The sequence below is a fragment of the Salvelinus alpinus genome, chromosome 10, assembly GCF_045679555.1.
Source record: "Salvelinus alpinus chromosome 10, SLU_Salpinus.1, whole genome shotgun sequence".
Classification (NCBI taxonomy): domain Eukaryota; kingdom Metazoa; phylum Chordata; class Actinopteri; order Salmoniformes; family Salmonidae; genus Salvelinus; species Salvelinus alpinus.
This window is the reverse complement of record NC_092095.1, coordinates 73,080,065-73,089,567: the sequence shown is the minus strand read 5'-3', so window position 1 is coordinate 73,089,567 and position 9,503 is coordinate 73,080,065. Positions and strand designations below refer to the sequence as shown.

At 41.3% G+C, this 9,503-nt stretch overlaps 2 protein-coding genes across 3 annotated transcripts in view; one reads left to right on the top strand and one right to left on the bottom strand.

Moving 5' to 3' along the window:
- Positions 1–9,503, top strand: part of LOC139533031 (zinc finger protein ZFP2-like) — a 530,089-nt gene that overhangs the window by 248,387 nt on the left and 272,199 nt on the right. The gene's annotated exons all lie outside the window — the stretch shown is intronic.
- Positions 1–9,503, bottom strand: part of LOC139533041 (zinc finger protein 271-like) — a 222,385-nt gene that overhangs the window by 155,854 nt on the left and 57,028 nt on the right. The gene's annotated exons all lie outside the window — the stretch shown is intronic.

The following is a 9,503-nucleotide window of genomic DNA, read 5'->3' as shown; positions in this document are numbered from 1 at the left end:
CACACAGGACACCGGATAAGACAGGAGAAATACTCCAGATATAACAGACTGACCCTAGCCCCCCGACACAAACTACTGCAGCATAAATACTGGAGGCTGAGACAGGAGGGGTCATGAGACACTGTTGCCCCATCCGATGATACCCCCGGACAGGGCCAAACAGGCAGGATATAACCCCACCCACTTTGCCAAAGCACAGCCCCCACACCACTAGAGGGATATATTCAACCACCAACTTACCATCCTGAGACGAGGCCGAGTATAGCCCACAAAGATCTCCGCCACAGCACAACCCAAGGGGGGGGCACCAACCCAGACAGGAAGACCACGTCAGTGACTCAACCCACTCAAGTGACGCACCCCTCCTAGGGACGGCATGGAAGAGCACCAGTAAGCCAGTGACTCAGCCCCTGTAATAGGGTTAGAGGCAGAGAATCCCAGTGGAGAGAGAGGAACCGGCCAGGCAGAGACAGCAAGGGCGGTTCGTTGCTCCAGTGCCTTTCCGTTCACCTTCACACTCCTGGCCCAGACTACACTCAATCATAGGACCTACTGAGGAGATGAGTCTTCAATAAAGACTTAAAGGTTGAGACCGAGTCTGCATCTCTCACATGGGTAGGCAGACCATTCCATAAAAATGGAGCTCTATAGGAGAAAGCCCTGCCTCCAGCTGTTTGCTTAGAAATTCTAGGGACAATTAGGTGGCCTGCGTCTTGTGACCGTAGCGTACGTGTAGGTATGTACGGCAGGACCAACTCGGAAAGATAGGTAGGAGCAAGCCCACGTAATGCTTTGTAGGTTAGCAGTAAAACCTTGAAATCAGCCCTTGCCTTAATAACAGGAAGCCAGTGTAGGGAGGCTAGCACTGGAGTAATATGATAAATTTTTTTGGTTCCAGTCAGGATTCTAGCAGCCGTATTTAGCACTAACTGAAGATTATTAGTGCTTTATCCGGGTAGCCGGAAAGTAGAGCATTGCAGTAGTCTAACCTAGAAGTGGCAAAAGCATGGATACATTTTTCTGCATCATTTTTGGACAGAACATTTCTGATTTTTGCAATGTTACGTAGATGGAAAAAAGCTGTCCTTGAAACAGTCTTGATATGTTCGTCAAAAGAGAGATCAGGGTCCAGAGTAACGCCAAGGTCCTTCACAGTTTTATTTGAGACGACTGTACAACCATCAACATTAATTGTCAGATTCAACAGAAGATCTCTTTGTTTCTTGGGACCGAGAACAAGCATCTCTGTTTTGTCCGAGTTTAAAAGTTGAACATTTGCAGCCATCCACTTCCTATTGACTGAAACACAGGCTTCCAGCGAGGGCAATTTTGGGGCTTCATCATGTGTCATCAAATTGTACAGCTGTGTGTCATCCGCATAGCAGTGAAAGTTAACATTATGTTTTCGAATGACATCCCCAAGAGGTAAAATATATAGTGAAAACAATAGTAGTCCTAAAACGGAACCTTTAGGAACACCGAAATTTACAGTTGATTTGTCAGAGGACAAACCATCCACAGAGACAAACTGATATCTTTCCGACAGATAAGATCTAAACCAGGCCAGAACTTGTCCGTGTAGACCAATGTGGGTTTCCAATCTCTCCAAAAGAATGTGGTGATCGATGGTATCAATGGCAGCACTAAGGTCTAGGAGCACGAGGACAGATGCAGAGCCTCTGTCTGACACCATTAAAATGTAATTTACCACCTTCACAAGTGCAGTCTCAGTGCTATGATGGGGTCTAAAACCAGACCGAAGCATTTCGTATACATTGTTTGTCTTCAGGAAGGCAGTGAGTTGCTGCGCAACAGCTTTTTCATTTTTTTGTTGAGAGGAATGGGAGATTCGATATAGGCCGATAGTTTTTTATATTTTCTGGGTCAAGGTTTGGCTTTTTCAAGAGAGGCTTTATTACTGCCACTTTTAGTGAGTTTGGTACACATCCCGTGGATAGAGAGCCGTTTACTATGTTCAACATAGCAGGGCCAAGCACAGAAAGCAGCTCTTTCAGTAGTTTAGTTGGAATAGGGTCCAGTATGAAGCTTGAAGGTTTAGAGGTCATGATTATTTTCATCATTGTGTCAATAGATATAGTACTAAAACACTTGAGTGTCTCCCTTGATCCTAGGTCCTGGCAGAGTTGTGCAGACTCCGGACAACTGAGCTTTGGAGGAATACGCAGATTTAAAGAGGAGTCCGTAATTTGCTTTCTAATGATCATGATCTTTTCCTCAAAGAAGTTCATGAATTTATTACTGCTGAAGTGAAAGCCATCCTCTCTTGGGGAATGCTGCTTTTTAGTTAGCTTTGCGACAGTATCAAAAATAAATGTTGGATTGTTCTTATTTTCCTCAATTAAGTTGGAAAAATAGGATGATCGAGCAGCAGTGAGGGCTCTTCGATACTGCACGGTACTGTCTTTCCAAGCTAGTCGGAAGACTTCCAGTTTGGTGTGGCGCCATTTCCGTAAAAATTTTCTGGAAGCTTGCTTCAGAGCTCGGGTATTTTCTGTATACCAGGGAGCTAGTTTCTTATGACAAATAATTTTAGTTTTTAGGGGTGCGACTGCATCTAGGGTATTGCGCAAGGTTAAATTGAGGTCCTCAGTTAGGTGGTTAACTGATTTTTTTCCTCTGGCGTCCTTGGGTAGGCAGAGGGAGTCTGAAAGGGCATCAAAGAATCTTTGGGTTGTCTGAGAATTTATAGCACGACTTTTGATGATTCTTGGTTGGAGTCTGAGCAGATTATTTGTTGCGATTGCAAACGTAATAAAATGGTGGTCCAATAGTCCAGGATTATGAGGAAAAACATAAATTAAGATCCACAACATTTATATCATGGGACAAAACTAGGTCCAGAGTATGACTGTGGCAGTGAGTAGGTCCGGAGACATGTTGGACAAAACCCACTGAGTCGATGATGGCTCCGAAAGCCTTTTGGAGTGGGTCTGTGGACTTTTCCATGTGAATATTAAAGTCACCAAAAATTTGAATATTATCTGCTATGACTACAAGGTCCGATAGGACTTCAGGGAGCTCCGTGAGGAACGCTGTATATGGCCCAGGAGGCCTGTAAACAGTAGCTATAAAAAGTGATTGAGTAGCTGCATAGATTTCATGACTAGAAGCTCAAAAGACAAAAACGTCGTTTTTGTTTTTGTAAATTGAAATTTGCTATCGTAAATGTTAGCAACACCTCCGCCTTTGCGGGATGCGCAGGGGATATGGTCACTAGTGTAACCAGGAGGTGAGGCCTCATTTAACACAGTAAATTCCTCAGGCTTAAGCCATGTTTCAGTCAGGCCAATCACATCAAGATTATGATCAGTGATTAGTTCATTGACTATAACTGCCTTGGAAGTGAGGGATCTAACATTAAGTAGCCCTATTTTGAGATGTGAGGTATCACAATCTCTTTCAATAATGGCAGGAATGGAGGAGGTCTTTATTCCAGGGAGATTGCTAAGGCAAACACCGCCATGTTTAGTTTTGCCCAACCTAGGTCGAGGCACAGACACGGTCTCAATGGGGATAGCTGAGCTGACTACACTGACTGTGCTAATGGCAGACTCCACTAAGCTGGCAGCCTGCTACCTGGCCTGCACCCTATTTCATTGTGGAGCTAGGGGAGTTAGAGCCCTGTCTATGTTCGTAGATAAGATGAGAGCACCCCTCCAGCTAGGATGGAGTCCGTCACTCCTCAACAGGGCATGCTTGGTCCTGTTTGTGGGTGAGTCCCAGAAAGAGGGCCAATTATCTACAAATTCTATCTTTTGGGAGGGGCAGAAAACAGTTTTCAACCAGCGATTGAGTTGTGAGACTCTGCTGTAGAGCTCATCACTCCCCCTAACTGGGAAGGGGCCAGAGACAATTACTCGATGCCGACACATCTTTCTAGCTGATTTACACGCTGAAGCTATGTTGCGCTTGGTGACCTCTGACTGTTTCATCCTAACATCGTTGGTGCCGACGTGGATAACAATATCCCTATACTCTCTACACTCGCCAGTTTTATCTTTAGCCAGCACCCTCTTCAGATTAGCCTTTACGTCGGTAGCCCTGCCCCCTGGTAAACAGTGTATGATCGCTGAATGATTTTAAGTCTAATACTGCTGGTAATGGAGTCGCCAATGACTAGGGTTTTCAATTTGTCAGAGCTAATGGTGGGAGGCTTCGGCGTCTCAGACCCCGTAACGGGAGGAGTAGAGACCAGAAAAGGCTCGACCTCTGACTCCGACTTGCTGCTTAATGGGGAGAACCGGTTGAAAGTTTCTGTCGGCTGAATGAGTGACACCGGTTGAGCATTCCTACATCATTTCCCTCTAGAAGCCATGAGAAAGTTGTCCGGCTGCGGGGACCGTGCGAGGGGATTTATACTACTATCTGTACTTACTGGTGGCACAGATGCAGTTTCATCCTTTCCTACACTGAAATGACCCTTGCCTAACGATTGCGTCTGACTTGCAGCACAGCTATCCTCGTTCTCCTGTATATTATGAGTACAGCGACTGCAATTAGAAGGCATCGTGTTAATGTTACTACTTAGCTTCGGCTGGTGGAGGTCCTGCCGAACCACATCCAAGGGAAAAAACTGAGGGAAAAACTAAAAATATAAACGGTAATTAGAAGTCAGATTACTTGATTGGTATTCAGGGGACGAGGTACAGTATGTACTCAGGAGATGAATCTCTGATCTTAGCAGCATCATTCTTACACCTCCACGTAATGTGACTGTGGTTCTTCAATGTTTCCCGAATTTTTTTTCTGTGGGATATTTTGTCTAATAATCCTGGGTCAATGGAAACCTGTCTACTGATGGCATCTCTGGATTCTGCAGTGCAAACTAGACTCCACTGTCACAATCAGGACCCAGTGACTGTAGATTTACAGTGTGGAAAGAGAGAGGCAGGCTGGGTTTGTCCTCACTGTCAATCTGTCAACTCTGAATAGAATCTGAGATCAACCTCCTGGTCCTCCCCTGTGCATTCCACACCCCCTCCCATTGTTACTGTGTGTATGAACACATTTTGAACAATGGCTGCCGAAAATGCTGTGGTGCCGACTAACACAATAGGAAAGGTTTTGGTAGACGTGGGCCATCACAGGTGAGTTCACAGTTCTTTCACTCTAAACATTCATATCAATGACTCACCCTCAAATGGACCATCAATATCAGAGTTCTACAAGACTATTTACATAATCGACTGCATTTCAACAGCCTGATCCTCATTATGGTTCCAGGGATACAGTATATTAAGCTCAAACAATGGGGTGTTGAAAGGGTTTGCAAGTTGGAAGGCCACCTCAATACAAGAATGAATGTTCCATGTAGTGTCACTATTGTTTGGTCACCTCACCAGACCTCCATTTTGGTTGCTCCCTGTTTGACTAATCTATCTTCTATCCTTATTGAACCATATTGAAATAACACTGTGCAGTTAAACCAAGTGTATTCGTAATTTTGTTAAATTAAAAGTACTTAAACATGTTTAATTGTGTCCTCTCACTGAGTGCACTTTCATTGAGGGAGTGTTATTACACTGGCCAGGGTTGAACCGGGCAATGGCCCGTCATGTCAACGGAAAAAGCGGGGAGGGAGGATCTCCCATCTCAAATCAAACAATCTTTGCCGCTCTGTCAAATTTTCCACACTCACAAAAAGCTAATTTCTCTCAAATGTTGTGCAACATCCCTGTTAGTGAGCATTTCTCCTTTGCCAAGATGATTGTATCAAATGCAGTTAGTTTGCTTTCAGAATGCACTGTACATAGCTTACATGCTCGGTCTAACTGTGCATCTCTGAGCTAAGGTTATATCAATCATTTAATGCTAAGACATAGATTGTAAGATATTAGCTCCTTGTTCCTAAGCCTCTTAATAATTGCTTAACGGTAAACCTAGACACTTGCATCTTATAGTATTCAGAGTGGTGACGAAAGGTTCACAACCTTGGCTATACCCACTGGACACGATTATAGGTCTATAGCGTTCACATAGCAATGGAGTCAGATTGATGAATGAGGTTTATTATTCTTATATTCAACATAATGTCTGGATCATTTCCATCCACCGACATAATAGTGACTCATCCAGTTGATGGGATTTTCTGCTTTTTCCAACTTCAATATCAGTTATTGTTAAATCTTGGTTCCAGTAGTTTTTTTGTTTTTTCTAAGAGATTGTCAGTTGTTTAGGTTTTCGGCAAGGTTTTGTAAAGTTTACCTATCATATTAATATTATTTCAAATCAACATTGTGATATAAAACCTTTAAGTTGAATGTATTTGAAAATATCTACATTGGTCATTCCAAAATGTATAGAGCTGTCACTGAGATGCATCTATTTCCTATTACCAAGTCTTTTACAGTTTCTATGCCTTTAGTTTTCCATGTGGACCAATTTATCGATGAATTCTGAAACGCTATCCAGGGATTGTTCCATAAATCAAATCAAATTTGATTTGTCACATGCGCCGAATACAACCTTACCGTGAAAAGCTTACATACAAGCCCTTAACCAACAATGCAGTTCAAGAAATAGAGTTAAGAAAATATTTACTAAATGAACTCAAAGGGAGTGATGTTGGTTCTTGTAGAATAAGTTTCGTCTTCTTCCATAGGTGAAGGAGAGGACCAAAGTGCAGCGCGGCTAGTGTTCAACATGTTTAATAAAGAATAAGTGAAACACTACAAACAACATACAAAATGTGCAAAAACCGAGACAGACCTATCTGGTGCAGACAACCACAGAGACAGGAAACAAACACCCACAAAATCCCAACACAAAACAAGCCTCCTATATATGATTCTCAATCAGGGACAACGATTACCAGCTGCCTCTGATTGAGAACCATATTAGGCTGGACACAGAAACAGACAAACTAGACACTCAACATAGAAATTCCCACCCAGCTCACGTCCTGACCAACACTAAACAAGCAAAACACATAATAACTCTGGTCAGGACGTTACAGTTATAATGTTCTTAACTATGAAGTTATTCATGTTTTTATCTTTATCTTTTGAATATAAACATGTAAAATATTCTGGGGATGAACATGCACATCTTCAATATGAACCAAACACCCATTGTTCCTCTTTAGTGCATTTAACTATATGTCGAAAGTAACAGCCTTGAGTAGTGAGTTGATACAATTCCTAATCTGGAAGGTTAAAACCACCCTCAGATTTAGGAAGATGTGAAACTTTCCTTTTTATTCTATGAATTTTATTTGTCCATATACAGTCTTATGGCAGTATACTTTTAAAGAATGTGGGGTAATTGGTATTATGGAAAATAAATACTAAAACTTTGGGAGCCATGCCATTCTTTAGGAGGTTTATTCTACCTGTCAGATTGGAAAGATTATTACATTTAATTATATCTGCTGTCATATTGTTATGTAATGGAATAAAGTTATCTTTATATAGTGTTTTGTTATTTGTTGTCACTTATTAAGCATCCAAAGTATTTCATATTTTGTTGTCCAATATTGGTCAGGTATATCAGGAGATCATCTGTAAATAAGTTTATTTTATATTCATGTTTACCAATACTGATACCTGTTACGTTTGGGTCCTGTCTAATTCTTTCTGCAAGCGGTTCAATTGCCATAGCAAACAGGAGGGAGAGGGGACATCCCTGTCTTGTGCTCCTTTATAAAACTATTTCATCAGATAATATATTTTTGTATATTTTAGCTTTCTGACATTTATACAATCTTTTTATAAAATGTATTTTTTCTGCTCAAATTTTAAGTTTCTAAAGTTTTGAATAGAAAAGGCCCTTCAAGACAGTCAAAAGCCTTTTCGGCATCAACCACCATTTTTGATAAATCTATATCTTTTTTTTTTTGAGTATTGTATTAAACTGAAATGTGTTTTTTTTGGTCTATTTTTAATATACTCTGTAAGATTGATATGTTAGTCTGGTAATACTTTTGCCATTCTTAGAAGCTTTATTATTTGACTGTCACAGTTTGTTAAACTTGTGGGTCTATAATCAGTAGGGGACTCTCCAGATTTTCCTGAATTTAGTATAACTGAAATTGTTTGATACAGAACGTGTGTTGTCACTTGAGTAAAGCTACTTTGTCCATACCTGGTGCTGTCCATACCTGGTGCTGTCCATACCTGGTGCTGTCCATACCTGGTGCTGTCCATACCTGGTGCTTTTCTTCACCTGAATGTTTAACAGTGTCTAATATTTACTTTTAGGTCATTTCTTTGATCATTTTTTGCTGATAGTTGAGTCTAAGAAGGCTGTAGATCAGTCCCACTGTTATTTCATTCTGATTTGATATAAATTTTCATAGAAGCTTTTTAAATTGATATCAATAGCGTTATTTGTTTTATAATTATAACTGGTTTGACATGTTTTTGTTTTGTGAGGGCTGTGATTGGCTATTGAGATTGACTGTAGGCCTAGGTTGGACTTGAGACACCCCACTAGAAAATCTGGATTTAGAGTTTTTTGTAGAAGGGTCTGCTCAGCGTAATGATAAATAAGACCCTATTAGTTGGTAACGCAGTTGTGACTATTTTAGATACGATGGAGAGTGCAAGGCTCCCATCGCACTTGTCTGCAGAATAATTATTTGGTTTGACTAAAGCTTGTATTTCGGCTAAAGATAGCTCTGTTAACATATACACCGACAGTAGATATGCGTTGTAGTGAATGACTTTGGAACATTGTGGAAGAATAGAGGGTTTTTGACTTTCTCTGGAAAACAAATTGCTCACGGTAAGCTTGTGTCCTGTCTGTTGGAGGCTGTTCAACTCCCCTCATTAACCTCAGTGATAAAGTATCAGGCCCCCTCTGACAGATGGCGATAGTTCCAGCTCCCACCAACTTTTTATCTGTTAATGATATCGTTGCTTTACAGGCTACGGCTGATGATTCAGAGAAACGCAAGTGGGCTGGGTGCTGTCATAAGGACGCCTCGGGTGTATGGCTGGATGAGTGGAGCAGACCTGCCATGCCCCGTTGTACATTCCACTTCCTCACAAAATTGTCACATGGTCAGGATCATGTGTCTAAAGGAGGAATGGTGGATCTTGTAAATAAATATTGGTGTACAGTAGGTTTGACTGTTTCTGCAGAACATTTCTGCAATAAATGTTTGATTTGTTTGACTAACAATGATGGACGCGGCATTTCAATATCCCCCGCGTGAGCACTTAATGATGGACTTCATTGAGTTGATCCCTTGTGGGGGAATAATTATTGTTGGGTGATTGTTGACATGTTTTCTAAATGGATTGAAGCTTTCCCTTGCAGGAGAGCCACAGCGGCTGTTGTGCGAAAGCACTCGTGAGAGAGATCAAATCAAATCAAATGTTATTGGTCACATACACATGGTTAGCAGATGTTAATGCAAGTGTAGCGAAATGCTTGTGTTTCTAGTTCCAACAGCAACAAGTAATCTATCAATTCCACAACAACTACCTTATACACACAAATGTAAATGGATGGAATAAGAATATGTCCATATAAATATA